Below are 14,593 nucleotides of genomic sequence, written 5' to 3'. Positions count from 1 at the left end.
CTAGTGGGAATTGTGTTAGGCAATTAAGGTAGGGAGTCACACTTGACTTCCCTTTATACATTTACATTTATGTATTTTCCTGTATTATACCAGGGACTATCTTTCTCATCTTTCACTAGCTTAACCATTAAAGTCACATCTCAAGGTAGTGCGTAGTGAGCATTTGGGCTTCTGGGGCTTGGAAGGTCTGCCCTCCAGAAGGTGCTGCGTCAGGATACTCCTTGGCCGGGGGGTACCACGCAACTTTGTGAGGCACTGCCAGCGGAGGATTGTGACTTTCCAGCTTCTCTTAGTGTCTCACCTTCAGAGGTGTCTTCAGAGGTTACTAGGTGGAAAAGAGTAACACCTGACTTGGAAAGGCTACAGTGGGTAGCCGCTAAATAGAGAAAATAGGAGATGATGACACCACGCCATCTCTGTAGACTAGCTCTAGCCTTGCACCTAAGCCAGTCATCAGGGGCAGCCACATTCACCAATCATTAGCATATCCCTTTAGCAGGATACAAGAATCATTCCTTTTCTTTTTTTTTAAGGTGTGAAACAGAGCAATTCTGGGAGATCATGGTTAAAATAAACAAGTTTCTGATTTTGGATTTTCCATTAAAGTGATGTGCCTTGGGGCACCTTGATGGCTTAAGCATCTGCCTTCATCTCAGGTTGTGATCCTGGGGTCCTGGGATCAAGCCCCCAATGAGGGCTGCCTGCTCAGTGGGGAGTCTCCTTGTGTCTCTGACTCATGCTCTTTCTCTCAAATAAATAAATAAAATATATATTTTTAAAAAATGATGTACCTTTTTCAGGGCACCTGGGTGGCTCAGTGGGTTAAGCCTCTGCCTTTGGCTCAGGTCATGATCCCAGGGTCCTTGGATTGAGCCCAGCATCGGACTCACTGCTCAGCAGGGAGCCTGCTTCCTCCTCTCTCTCTGCCTGCCTCTCTGCCTACTTGTGATCTCTGTCAAATAAATAAATAAAATCTTTAAAATAAATGAGTATATAAATAAATAAATGATGCGCCTTTTTGGAGAATAAAATAGACAGGCGTGAAGATTTTAAGAAAACTCCTCAACCTCTCTGGCCATGTGTGTTTATATACATAGTCACCAGTGTGCACACAGGCTACAGCTGTCCTATGGGTTCATTCTTTTTTTTTTTTTTTAAAGATTTTATTTATTTATTTGTCAGAGACAGAGGGAGAGAGAGCGAGTGAGCACAGGCAGACAGAGAGGCAGGCAGAGGCAGAGGGAGAAGCAGGCTCCCTGCCGAGCAAGGAGCCCGATGTGGGACTCGATCCCAGAACCCTGGGATCATGACCTGAGCCGAAGGCAGCGGCTTAACCCACTGAGCCACTCAGGCGTCCCTGGGTTCATTCTTTTATTCATACAAAAACAAGACAAAACAAAAACAGAAAATCTTGAACCATAAAGTGAGCAATTCCTTTTAACTATGGATGTGAGGTATATACATTGTTCTGCAGTATCTCAGCACAGCGATGACTCAGCCTTTACGAGCCATTCCTCCTGTCCTCTCCATCCATTATTGTGTCACTGTCCCCAGCACACATCAGGAGTCAGCTCTGAACTGTTGGGGAGAGAATCTCCTCAGCTCTGGGGGAGGCATGCTTTGCATTCTTAAGTTTCTGAACAACCTCACGTCTGTTTTTTCTTTTGTAGATTAGAAACAAGCTCTCTTGCTACTCCTTTGGGCAATATATGTTGATAGGACATATACCATGAGGGCTTTGCAGTATGAGTAATAGAACACGACTAGAACTCTCCATATCTGGGTTTTAATCTGATTTTGTGGCCCTAAGGAAATCCTTCTGTGGCTCAGTTTATGTCTCTATAAATCAGAGATAACTCTGCTTTCCTTTTCTGCTCTGCAAAATAGTTATGTGGTTCTAATAAAAAAAAAATACACATGTCAAAGTGCTTTGCAAACCATAAATCATGTTATAAATGTCAGGGTTGTTTTTGATTGTTAATATTCTATATATATATATTATATATTAATATTCTATATATATATTACCTTCCTTAGAACATAAAGCTCTAAAGATAGTAGCCTTATACAGGACCCTTATACAGACCCATAAAATTTATAACCCATCATTGCTCTTGATAGATAAGTAATTACTCAAAAACACACACTGTGGTAGGCAGAATAATAACCCCCCCCAAATGTCCATGTCCTACTCCCGAAAACATGTGACTATATCAGGTTATATGGCAAAGGGGAACTCAGGTTACAAATGGAATTAAGGTTGCTAATCAGCTGACCTTGAGATGTGGAGATTTTCCTATATTATCTGGTTGGGTCAAATGTAATCACTAAGGTCCTTCATGAGTAGAGGAGAGCGGCAGAAGAGATGAAAGTATGAGCTGTCCTGGCTAGATTGGAAGATGGAGGAAGGGACCACAAGCCAAGGAACATGGGTAGTCTCTTAAAGCCAGAGCAGACAAGGAACAGTTTCTCCACCAGAGCTTCCAGAACACAACACAGCCCCACTTGATTTCAGCCCATCTAGACTTGTAAGGTTCTGAACTGTGAGATCATAAATTTGTGTTGTTTTAAGCCACTAAATTTGAGATGATTTGTTTGTAGCAGTAACAGAAAACCAACACACGTGTGCACGCGCGCGCACACACACACACACACACATTCTGACTAAAATCAATAGATAAGATTATTGAGATACTAATTTAAAATGCCCAAAAGCCTCAAGTGCATAAGGCCACAATCGCCTGGAGGATTTCAAAGCCTAATACTTCTACTTGTGCCTCGTTTGCCCAGGTATTTGAGCTAATCCTCTGCTTTGCTTTAGCTTTATTTCCTGGCTTAAAGAAGCAGTAAGTTTATTGCTTTGTGCCCTGTGGGTATTCCATAAATGCTTGTTGACTGCCAGACAGTGTGTTTTAACTATTTCCTAAGTGAGGATACAGGTGAGGTTAGAGAGACCAGGTAAGATGAGGACCAGCTCTGGGGTTGCATAGCAACCAGGAGGATGCTCGGCTGCCTTCAAGTAGTCTTCACCTGTAATCGCCCACGCTTGCAACTAAACAATATACTCCCCTTCAGATTTGCATCAGTGATAATGGACCATTTTGCTCATCTCAGGCTGTTTTACAGGTACCAGAATTCATTCAAGCCCCCAGTGGATCCTGAGTAAAAATCACTGGTCAATCAGCCTATGAGGGAATCTTCGAAATTCATGAGTTGACCTTATACATAGTTATTGAGCACTTACTATATTCCAACACAGGTGATGAAGATGATAGATCCACTTCTGCAAAGATTTCATAAAACTGAATGTTCTTTGTCCCTTGAGTTGCCCAACAATACTTACCAAAGGTCTCCTAAATGAGATGCTCTATTTAGCAGAAAATAATTTGTTGGGTTTTTTTAATGTGTTACATGGCTCCAAAGTAAGGAGTTAATGATGCCACATAACAGTGAATAAGAAACTTGCCCAAAACTCTGGGAGCATGTAAGTTAACAAATGTGCAGATAAATATGGTGCAGTGTGATCAGAGCCTTATCAGGAAAGTTTGGGGGTTTTCTGTTTGTTTGCTCCTTTTGGGGGATTGGGTTTCTACCTTCACACCTTGGTACTAAGGGGCAGCAATCCCAGAACATCCTGCATGGCAGGAACTCAGTAACAGCCAAGTGGAGCAAAGATGAGCGGTGGCTTTGAAAACAGATCTGGCTTTGAATCCCAGCTTTACCACTTACTAGCTGAGTGATTCTGGCTAAATCACTTAATCTCATTGAGCCTATTTTCTGCTTCTATTAAATGAAATCATAGGAGGATGAAATGAGATAATATATGTAAAGCCCCAGCACAGGGCAGACCTGCTCCCCTTCTCACCTGCCCCAGCAGTAGCTGCATTAGAGTGAGGGTTCGCCCACGCTGAGGGCTTGTCCATGTGGCCAAGGACATACTTTGGAACCCCAAAGGCTTTCTGCCTTCCAGAAACTTGTTTCACATTCCAAAGAAAAAATTTAAAAATCACCAAGAAGCTTTAATTCTACCCTTTAACTTCATTCGTCTGCTTTTCCTTTAAAACACGCACAAGATCACTCCTTACCCTGTTCTCTCCCCTTTTATATGTAAATTCCAATGTTTGGATTTTAGTGCTATCCACTGCTATTCCAATGCTATCTATTGAATTCCCCTGGCCTGGGAATGAACCTGTGAGCTTAAAATGGAAACAGAAAAACTCCTCCCTTTTCTATAGCTGCTCCTTCACTGAGTAGTCATTAAGTAAATTCAGTGTTTTAATGCACTAAAACACATGATTGTTTAACAGAGTATATTATGGGAAATGGTGGCGTTAATAGTCTCGGTGGAGTTCTAGTTGGGGAAAAGTACATTACAGCATTGCCAAGGCAGGGGGCTGTTTTTGTACGTGACGATAAGTTACTGACATTGTACATCATTTTTATATCTTGTTGCTAGGCAACATTAAGAAGGTGGTTATTGCCAGTGTGTCTGCTTTTTTGTTTTAAAAAAAACGCCACTTCTTAATTCTGTTAAATTAGCCCTGTTATTGATTCTGTGCTCTTTCCTGAGTGTATTGATTGAGGTTCATCCATTAGCTTGGCGTGGGATGGAGGAGGGTAGGCAGATTTGCGTCTGTAACTTGAACATATACATCAGTACTAATCACCAGTTCTCTTGTTCGTCACTCTTTGTTTTCATACAGAGACAGGTAGAGTTTTGGTGTCCTGAGATGCGATATCCAGTGAACTAGAGTAAGATGTGGATGGAAACTGCTGGTGAATTAAATGCATGATTATACATTTTCTAGAATATATTTTTTGTAACCAGTGGTCTTGAGACCTCAGAATATTTCTTTGTTTTCTTTTTCCTCAAATGTGACTCATGTTTTTCCTTCCCTCTTCATTTGTTTTGTTTCCTAATCTAGTGTTACATCAGTAGCCATACCCACAGTCACTTAAGAAAACTCAGGAGTGGTATTTAGAGAAGATGTAATGTGTGAGGAAATGTAATTTTTAAATTCACATGAAATCGAGTTCTTCTGGCCTCTGTCGCCCACTTCTCCCAGGTCCATAAGCCCTCATATTCACATACAGCTGCTTTGACTATCTCTACCTCACCCCATGCTGAGGGAGGGATTCCCCCTCCCAAAGGAATGGGACAGCCGAACACATGACACTGGACACAGGACAATTGAGCTCAACAGCAGTTTGTTAGTTTCAAGTGCTCATAGCCCAGCAGATGAGGATGCAGGGCCACCTGGGACAATGCCCTGGGACAGAGTGAACCAGCAGGGGCAGTAAGAAGCAGGCTTCATAGTAACAAGGGGGTACAGTGTCCCCAGACTCCCACAGGGGTAAGATTGGCTTGTTTGGATAATTCTGCAGGCTGACAGGGGACTAAATCCACTACTCAGATGAGCAGGAACTGCACCTATTCCCCTTGAGAAGAAGGGTTGTTTGGCTAGGGGACCTTAGCCACAGGGGCAGAGTGCTTGGGGGATTTGTGGTTAGACCATATGAGGCACCCCCCTGGTTTCACCAGATGTCAAGGCCGCACATAATATTATATCTTAATTCTAGGCCTCACACACAGCAGCAGATGATTATATTGGGTCTTCTCAACGTCAGCATAAAAAAACAGGACCAAGGAGTAGAATTTGTAGTTTGGGGCCTATCAGGAAGGATCTGTCAGCTAAGGTATCAGAAAACTAATCATCTTTTTAGGAGCATAACATTTTCCCATCCTAGCAAGAATAGAAGCTGGGTGTTTGATAAGGATTCATGCAGTAGGGTCATGGCTGGTCCAGAATCCTGAGACTGGAAATTCTATGATCTTACAGTACTTCAGGAACCAACCAACCATGTAGCAATCCAAAAACCAAGCCATTTTCTCTTACCTCTACTGTGTTCTGTCCCTTTCCACCCAGAATCCCAATTCCTCATTTCTAAGGTGACACCAACTAATCTGATCAACCAAATTTACATTCTTGGGTGATAAGTTTCAGTTCATACACATGTCAGTAGTAGCCTTCTATCAGAATTCACTGACAAATGCAAGGAGGAGCCCTAGTGATGCCAATAATGTCACACAAAGCAAGGAACGTTTAGGGGTTAGGCTAAGATTTACATCCCCTTCCCAGGCCTTCTCCAAACCTCAGTGGAGCTTTGAAGCCTTAAACATGGCTCTGATAAACTCCTGAGGTCATGATCAAGTCCATGATCCATGATAAATTAGAAGATTTCCATGTACTACCCCATTTCAGTAGTATGTCTCTTCCTTCAGAAATGATGAAAAAATACTGAAAAAACCACTCACATGTATTATACCATGGATTATAAGGGATACCCATGTAACTTATGGATTCAGCATTCAGCATTGAATGCTTACTATTTGCCAGGCTGCTGCTGGACCCCAGTCTACCAGTTTATTTCCCAGCAAAGACACATTAAGAATAATGCTTATGAATTTCTATCTGGAGCAAAGGTGGGGTGGGTGGAGACAGGTATATGTGGGAGGCAATGGGACGTCTCCGAGACTAGCAGATCCACTCCAGGTTCCGAGACATTGGGGCTGTTCTGAGTTACTTGCTCTATCATATGAGTTCAACTTGGATTGCCCCCATTAAATCCGGAGTGACTCTCTAGAAGAAACATATAGGGAGTTAGATCCCCAGTGCACTGTGTTGACTCTGTCAAGGAGTACCCATCCTACTCCAGACACTGGAGGTCCCCACAGTGTCATCGTGCATGTGCACTTACATTTGCTCCTGTGTTTGCCCCATCCCGGGAACATGAACTCCATGAGGTTATCTCTTGTACCTTATTTCATCTTCTGTACACAGCATACCACTTCACATACAGTAGACAGAAAGAAGATCCATAAATGTTGATGGGAGTAATTAATGAATGAATGGAGCATTAATCTGATGCAGATGAATTCACAAGATGACCAGTGACAGAGCAGTCTGCAGAAACTGGGCTCCTCTTGAAACCAAGCCGTGGTTGACTATAACTATTCTCATTTTTTCCCCTGCCATCTCTGTGAAGCATATTCTTTATTTTGTGCATGTGTTTTCTTTTTTGGCCCAAGAATAACTTAACATTTGACAGTGATCTTTATTAATATTTGCAATTTAAACTGTTGGGTTTTGAAAGACATGCTGGTTATGTGTGTTGTCAAGAGACACATATTCTGCTTCTGTGAAAAGGGCAGGCGGATGTTACTTTGTTGTGTGTGTGTGTGCGTGTATGTGTAGAGAGGATATCCCATGCAGGCATTAATACATGTGAGAAAACGTTTCCTGCACTGAACAATTTCCCTCCTGGAACTTACATTCTAAAGAAGCAACTGACATATACATTATTATGAGATTATAGGATAAGTGCATTATTATGAAGTCTGTATGAAGTGTCACGGGCCTGAAGAGGAGCAGAGATGTTCCTGCACAGAAATTAATCAACCGGTGGGTTGGTATGGATCAGAAAAACCGAAGATCAGCTGCTGATTTAGAGGATGAGGATTGTCTCCTAAGGCACCAAATTATTATTTAGTAGATTGAAAAAAAGTTTTCAAAAGCTATTCCTGCCCGCTTTCTCTATGTTTGGTTTATTGGCTTGTGTGTCTCTCTGAACAACCTAAGATTAGAGAACATATCTGATTCCTCTTTCCCATCCCTGGCATAGTTGAATGATTATCGTAATTCCAATGATGTAAAATCCTTCTAACTTTTAAAAATTTTTTATTCTTTAATTTAAAGCCATATAAATAGAAGTGGATTTCTCTTATTATCAAGCAGATATATAATCAACATTTATTTTTAAAGTAACATTACACCTTTGAAACCAAGCATAGATTTTGGGGGTGGTGGGGGGAGATGGAATACATGGTTTCCCAGGTTCACTGAAACACCAGCTGGTAATAACTTTCACACCAGTCATCACTGCTTATTATTTGCAGTCAATTACATTAAGGAAACTTTTAATATATCTATGGGAACAGGTTAATAACGCAGTCGGACCTCAGGTACACTTAATGAGAGCTGCCTTTTCTTTCCCTTCTTTATCCTGCAGTCATATGCTGAGCTCTTGAAGGTTTTTAATATTTTAACAAAATAAAAATCCATTAAAAATTTTCATGTATCCAGTACATCAAGTGAAATAACTGGCTACTGGATTTTAAATTCTGTTTTCAGTGAAAATGATTTTTAGAAGTCCTAAGACGTGAACTTCAACAGTTGACTACTCATACATGCATTATTCATTTTAAAAAATAATTTCCATAACTTTTTAAACTTAGTAATTACATGTTTTAATTATGTAATTACACATTCTAATTATGCAGTTAAATTCGATTACAGTAATTATGTAATTATATGATAATTGATACATAATACACATGTAAAAACCTGTATAAGCATGTATTTAACAAAGGAAATAGTTCTGAGGAAGATAGTTACGGTAAGAGTTGCAAAAGGATTGGCTTACAGAATTTGGCTAATTAATGACTTGAGATAATATAGAGATCTGTCCTACACTTATATAAAAGTAGTCATGCTATAGCATCTGTGTTCACAGTTTCTACTTTTCTGGTCACAGGCAAAAACATGAACTGAAGAGCAGGGACTAGGGGTTGAGTGAAAATAGGAGATCCTATAACTACATGATAGGAAAGGAGCATCGTTGGTAAGAACTTTCTAACAAAGCAGGATCTGGATGGCTCTTCCCTCCGGATTGGCCCTAAGGAAGGAAATAGAGGCCCTGTGTTTTGGTGACAGGAACTTTTTGTTGTCTACCCCTGAGTCCCCTGCTGGGTCAGTGGCTGCCTTACTCTGAGGGATCACTTCCACCTTTCCAATTAGCGGTGCCAGTAGCTTCACTTTCTTGACTGTAAGTATTCACAATCACTAAAATCCTTGACATTGAAGAGCAAGTTCATGAAAACAAGAGAAAATACCTAGTAGCTAGCTGGATGAAATTTAGAGAAATAAAAAGGTAGTCTATACAATTATAAGAAGGAATTGACGTTACCATACTTTGAAATTTCTGAAAAGTTTCTCAAAATTGTTTAGCTGATTTTGCTGAAAGAAACCCTGCTAGGAGCTTACAGAAAGGATTACGTGTATAAAGTCTAAACTGTATAGATTTGCAAGGAAATGGGAAATTTATTAGTTGTGCATTTCTTCACAGAAATGTAAAGAAATTTCTAGAGGTAAAGAGGTAAAGAAGAAAGAGGTAAAGAAGAAATTTCTAGAGGTAAAATTGACATACAATGAATTGCATATATTTAGAATGGCAGTTTGATAAGTTTTCACATAAGTGCATGAAGAGAAGCTCAAGACACCTATGAAAACATCACCACAATCAAGATAATGAGCATGTCCATCACACCTCAAATTTTTCTCAGACTCCTTTGTCACTCATCCCTTACTCTTGAATGTCCCCCCTATCCCCAGGCCACCCCTCATCTGCTTTCTGTCATCATAGGGAAGTTTGTATTTTTTTACACTTTTATATAAATGGAATCATATATGTACTCTTTCTTGCCTTCTTTCAGTCCACATAATTATTTTGAGATTCATCCATATTTCGTGCTCATTCTTTTTTATGGTTAAGTAGTAACCCACTGTATGGCTGTCCTGCCACTTGTTTATCCATTCACTTTCACAGGACATTTAATTTGTTTCCATTTCTTGGCCAGCACAAATAAGTCTGTTACAAATATCTGTGCACATGTTTAGAACATACAGAAAGCCTTTGTGTGAAATTATGCTTTCTTTTGTCTGGAATAAATACATACCAGTGGAATGTTTGAATCAAATGATAGAAGTATGTTTAACTTTAAAAAAAAAAAAAAAACCACCAAACTGTTCTCCAAAGTGCTTACACCATTTTTCATCTCCACCAGCCATATATAAAAATTGTGGTGCCTCTACATCCTTGCAAATACCTGGTCTTTTTAATTTTAAACATTCTAATGTGTGTATTGGTATTTTATCATGGTTTTCATTTGTGTTGCCTGAATGACTGTCTCAAGTTTCTCTTCACACACTTATTTTTCATCCATACATCTTCTTTGCTGAAGTATCCAAGACTTTTGTCCTTTTTTATTGTTTCATTATTGAGTTTTGAAATTTCTTTATATATATTTTCTATACAAATCCTTTATACTTTGCAGATACATCCTTTGCAAATATTTTCTGTTAGTACAGGGCTTGTCTTCAAGTTCTCTTTAACAGTGTCTTTCAAAGATGACACTGTTAGATTTTTTGAAAATTAATTCTGATGAACTCTAATTCATTGTTTTTCTTTATGAATCATGTTTTAGTATCATAACTACAATATCTTTCCCTAATCTAAGATCACAAAGACTCTTTGCTAGTATTTTTTTTTTAAAGATTTCATTTATTTATTTGACAGAGAGAGAGCTCACAAGTAGGCAGAGAGGCAGAGAGAGAGGAGGAAGCAGGATCCCTGCTGAGCAGAGAGCCCAATGCGGGGCTCAATCCCAGGACCCTGGGACCATGACCTGAGCTGAAGGCAGAGGCTTTAACCCACTGAGCCACCCAGGTGCCCCTCTTTGCTAGTATTTTTAACTTTTGCTATTTGAGATTTTACATTTGGGTTTAAGAGCCACTTTAAAGTGTAGATGGATGAAAGTTCACTTTTTGTACATGGCTATCCGATTGTGCCAATGCAGATGGTTGAAAAACCCTATCCTTTTCTCTGTCGAATTGCCTTTGCACTTTTGCTGATAATCAGTTGTCCATATATGTGTGATCTATCTCTGGATTCTTTATTTTGTCCCTATATATCAGTCTTTACACCAATATCACACTCTTTTGGTCACTGTGGCTCTATAATAAGATTTTCTAGCAGGTAGTGTTAGTTCTCCAATTTCATTCTTGTTTTTTCTAGGTTGTTTTGGTTATTTTTTCACCTTTGCATTTCCACGTGAATTTTAGAATCAGCTCATCAATTTTTACAAAAAAAAAAATGCCTTCTGGGATATTTATTGGGATTGTATTGAATCTACAGATCAATCTGGAAAGAATCTTAACAGTATTGATTCTTCCAAGCCACGAACACAGTATATATCTCCATTTAAATCTCATCTAATTTCTCCCTTCGATGTTTAGAATTTTTTTTTTTTTTTTTAGATTTTATTTATTTATTTGACAGAGACAGATCACAAGTAGGCAGAGAGGCAGGCGGAGAGAGAGAGGAGGAAGCAGGCTCCCCGCCGAGCAGAGAGCCCGATGCGGGACTTGATCCCAAGACCCTGAGATCACGACCCGAGCCGAAGGCAGCGGCCCAACCCACTGAGTAGAATTTTTAGTGTACAGGGCATGAACTTCTTTTCTCAGATCTATTCCTAAGTATTTCATATTTCTTATACTACTGTACATGGTATTTATTTTTAATTTCAATTTATATTTATTAGTTGCTAGCATATAGGTATATAATTAGTATCTCTTGATCCTACCTCCTGAAGTATTGTGAAACTAACTCATTAATTTTGGTAGCTTTTTTGCAGATTCCATTAGGTTTTCTATAAAAACCATCATGTCGTAGTATTGCTGTTTAAGACTGCGTCGTGACTGATTTTCTTCCTACTTATTCTGTCAATTACTAAGGGAGGGATATTGAAATCTGAAGATAATTATTGGTTTGTCTATCTCTCCTGACTGTTGTATTGGTTTTACTTCATAGATTTTGAAGCTCTGTATAGGAGGTATAGGCATTTAGACTGTAATGTCCTATTGATGGATTGATTCCTTGAACATGATATAATCTCTTTAACCCTGGTTACACTGAGATATGCTTTGATATTAATATAGCAATTCTCACCATTTTTTATTCATGTGAGATGTAATTTTTATTTCTTTTTTGTTTTAACTCTTTTTTTGTATTTTAGGTGTGGTTTTTATAAGCAGCATGTAACTGGGTCTTGACTTTTTATGCAGTCTTGTGATTTTTGTCTTTTAATTGGGATTTGAAAATGTTTGCATTTAATGTGATTATTGATATGTTAAGATTAGGTCTGTTGTCCTGCTACTTTCTAGTCCTCCTATATTTTCTTTGTTTCTCTTCTCTCCTTTTCTGTCTTATTTTGTATTGAGTTGTTTCATTATTCTACCTTATTTACTTGTTGGCTTAGTAACTATAACTGTTTTGTTCTCTCAGTGGTTACTTTAGGGTTTACAATAGACACCTCTAACTTACTGCAATCTGCTTTCCAGCAACATTATCCCATTTCCCATACAGTCCAAGACCTTTGCAACAGGATGCTTTTGTTTTCTCCTCCTAGCCACCTGTATGCTATTTTTGGCATATATAATTACTTCTTTATGTTATAAACTTCTCATAAACTAATAATGTTGTTTAAATAGACAATTATATTTTAAATGCATTTAAATAATTAAATATATTTTTCTATCTCTTTGGTTACCTTTTCCAGTTCTCTTTGCTCCTTTGAATATATCTACATTTCCATCTGTGAGCATTTTCCTCTGCCTGAAAGACTTCCTTTAACATTCTTATAGTGCAGATCTTCTGATAATGAATGTCAGCATTTGTGTATTTGAAAATGTCATTATTTTACCTTAGTTTTTTTTACAGATATTTTTGCTCGTTATGTATCACTGGGCTGGTGTTTATTTTCTTTCCGTATTTTAAAGACATTGCTCTATTGTCTTTGCACTTAACATTGTTTCCAATAGGAAATTTGTTGTAATCTTTATCTTCATTTCATTTTACTCTTGTCTGCTTTTAGTTTTTTCTCTTTGCTGCTGATTTTGAGCTATTCATTATACTGTATCTTCTTATAGCTTCCTTCATGGTTTTCATGCTTAGAATTCATTGAGTTTCCTGAATCTACAGGTTTGTAATTTTTATCCACTTTGAATTTTTTTCTTTTATTATTTCTTCAGACATTTTCCCCATTGCCCTGTTCTCCTTTAGAGACTCAAATTTCATGTACATTAGAAGACATTAAGTTATCTTATAGTTCAATGATACTCTTGGTTTTGTTTTTTTTTTTTAACTATTTTTTCCCTCTGTATTTTATTTTGTGTGGTTTCTATTGCTCTGTATTCTAGTTCATTAGTCTTTCCCTCTATAATCTCTATTCTGCCATCAATTGCATTCAGTGTATATTTTCATCTCATACATTGTAGTTTTCATGTCTAGAAATTTGATTTGGGTCATCCATGTATCTTCTATGTCTCTCATCTTTTTGAACATATAAATTACAACTATAATAATTATTTAATTTATCCTTATATACTTATTTTAACATCTGTGTCAGTTCCAAGTTGGTTTTTATTGATTGTGGGTTGCATCTTCTTGCTTCTTTAGGTCTGATAATATTTGTTACATTGTCAGGTGGTGAGAATTCTGCCTTTTTGTATTTCTATAAATATTGAGCCTTGTTTTGGGGTACATTTAACTTGCTTGGGAGCAACTTGATCATTTGGGGTCTTATTTAACAATCTGTTAGGCCAGAAAAGAGCAGCATTTAGTCTTCTGCCCACTACTAAGGCAAGGTTTTTTCAAGTTCTCTACCCAATGTCCCATCATTTATGAGGTTTTCTACTCTAGCTAGTGAAAACAATTACTGTTTTAGGCCTTGGGTGAGCACCTGATGTCTTCTTTCTAATCTAATCCTTTCAGATGATTCTTTCCCTAGCCCCAGTTTGTTTTCTCCTTGTGCTACTCACGACCCTATTGAATATGCAAAGGGACCATCTGCAGATCTCCAGGATTCTCTCTCTGCAGGAATCTCTTTGGCATTTTGTTCTGCAAACTCTAGTCAACTTGATCTTCCAGACTCATCTCAGTGTCCACTGGGCTCTACCTGGATTCCCTTTCTATACCACAGCCTGGCAACTCTTAATGCAGTAAGCTGGGATGATAGTGTAGTTTGCCTCATTAGTTTTCCATCTCCCAAGAATCAGTGTCATTAGTTGCATAACATGTGTCTTGGAAACTTCTGTTTCATATATTTGTCCCAGATAGGAGACTTTTTGAATTAAAATATATCATGTTGGGTTTTGTTCCTTCTTTTTTAAAGTGTAGTTGACACACAGTGTTGTATTAGCTTTAGGTGTACAACATAGTGATTTGACAGTCTGTAAATTCTACTATACCTACCTCAAGTATAGCTACCATCTGTCACCATATGATGCTATTACAATACCATCAACTATATTCCTTATGCTTTTATCCCTGTGACACCATGACATTCATTCCATAGCTAGAAGCCTACAGCTTCCTGAAGAGGAGAAAGACATTATGACACAATATTAAGCTGCAGAATTTTAAGTCAAATAATGTGATTGTGAGCACAGTGGGTTTATATATGTCAGTTGCATTGGGTACTGCAGTAGGATATTCAATATAGTTAGGTGGGAAAATTTGCAGTTATTTTCCCAACATTGAAAATTTTGGCAGGTTTGCTTAGATCATAAAATACAGAGAGTCTCCATTCTGAGAGGGTCACACTTAAAAGTTCTGATTTTCTGAATAGGTTTTCACTGTAGTTAAGAATCTAACAAGAAAAAATAGGATGATTTGATGTTAAGAGGACTTCAGA

General features: G+C 38.4%; 1 protein-coding gene across 1 annotated transcript in view; it reads left to right on the top strand.

Annotated features, from left to right (window-relative positions):
• AFF3 (AF4/FMR2 family member 3) overlaps positions 1-14,593 on the top strand; it is a 536,398-nt gene that overhangs the window by 281,783 nt on the left and 240,022 nt on the right. The gene's annotated exons all lie outside the window — the stretch shown is intronic.

This window comes from Neovison vison, chromosome 8 (assembly GCF_020171115.1).
Source record: "Neovison vison isolate M4711 chromosome 8, ASM_NN_V1, whole genome shotgun sequence".
Taxonomy (NCBI): domain Eukaryota; kingdom Metazoa; phylum Chordata; class Mammalia; order Carnivora; family Mustelidae; genus Neogale; species Neogale vison.
Note: the sequence above shows the minus strand (reverse complement) of the source record. Positions and strands in the feature narration are given on the sequence as shown.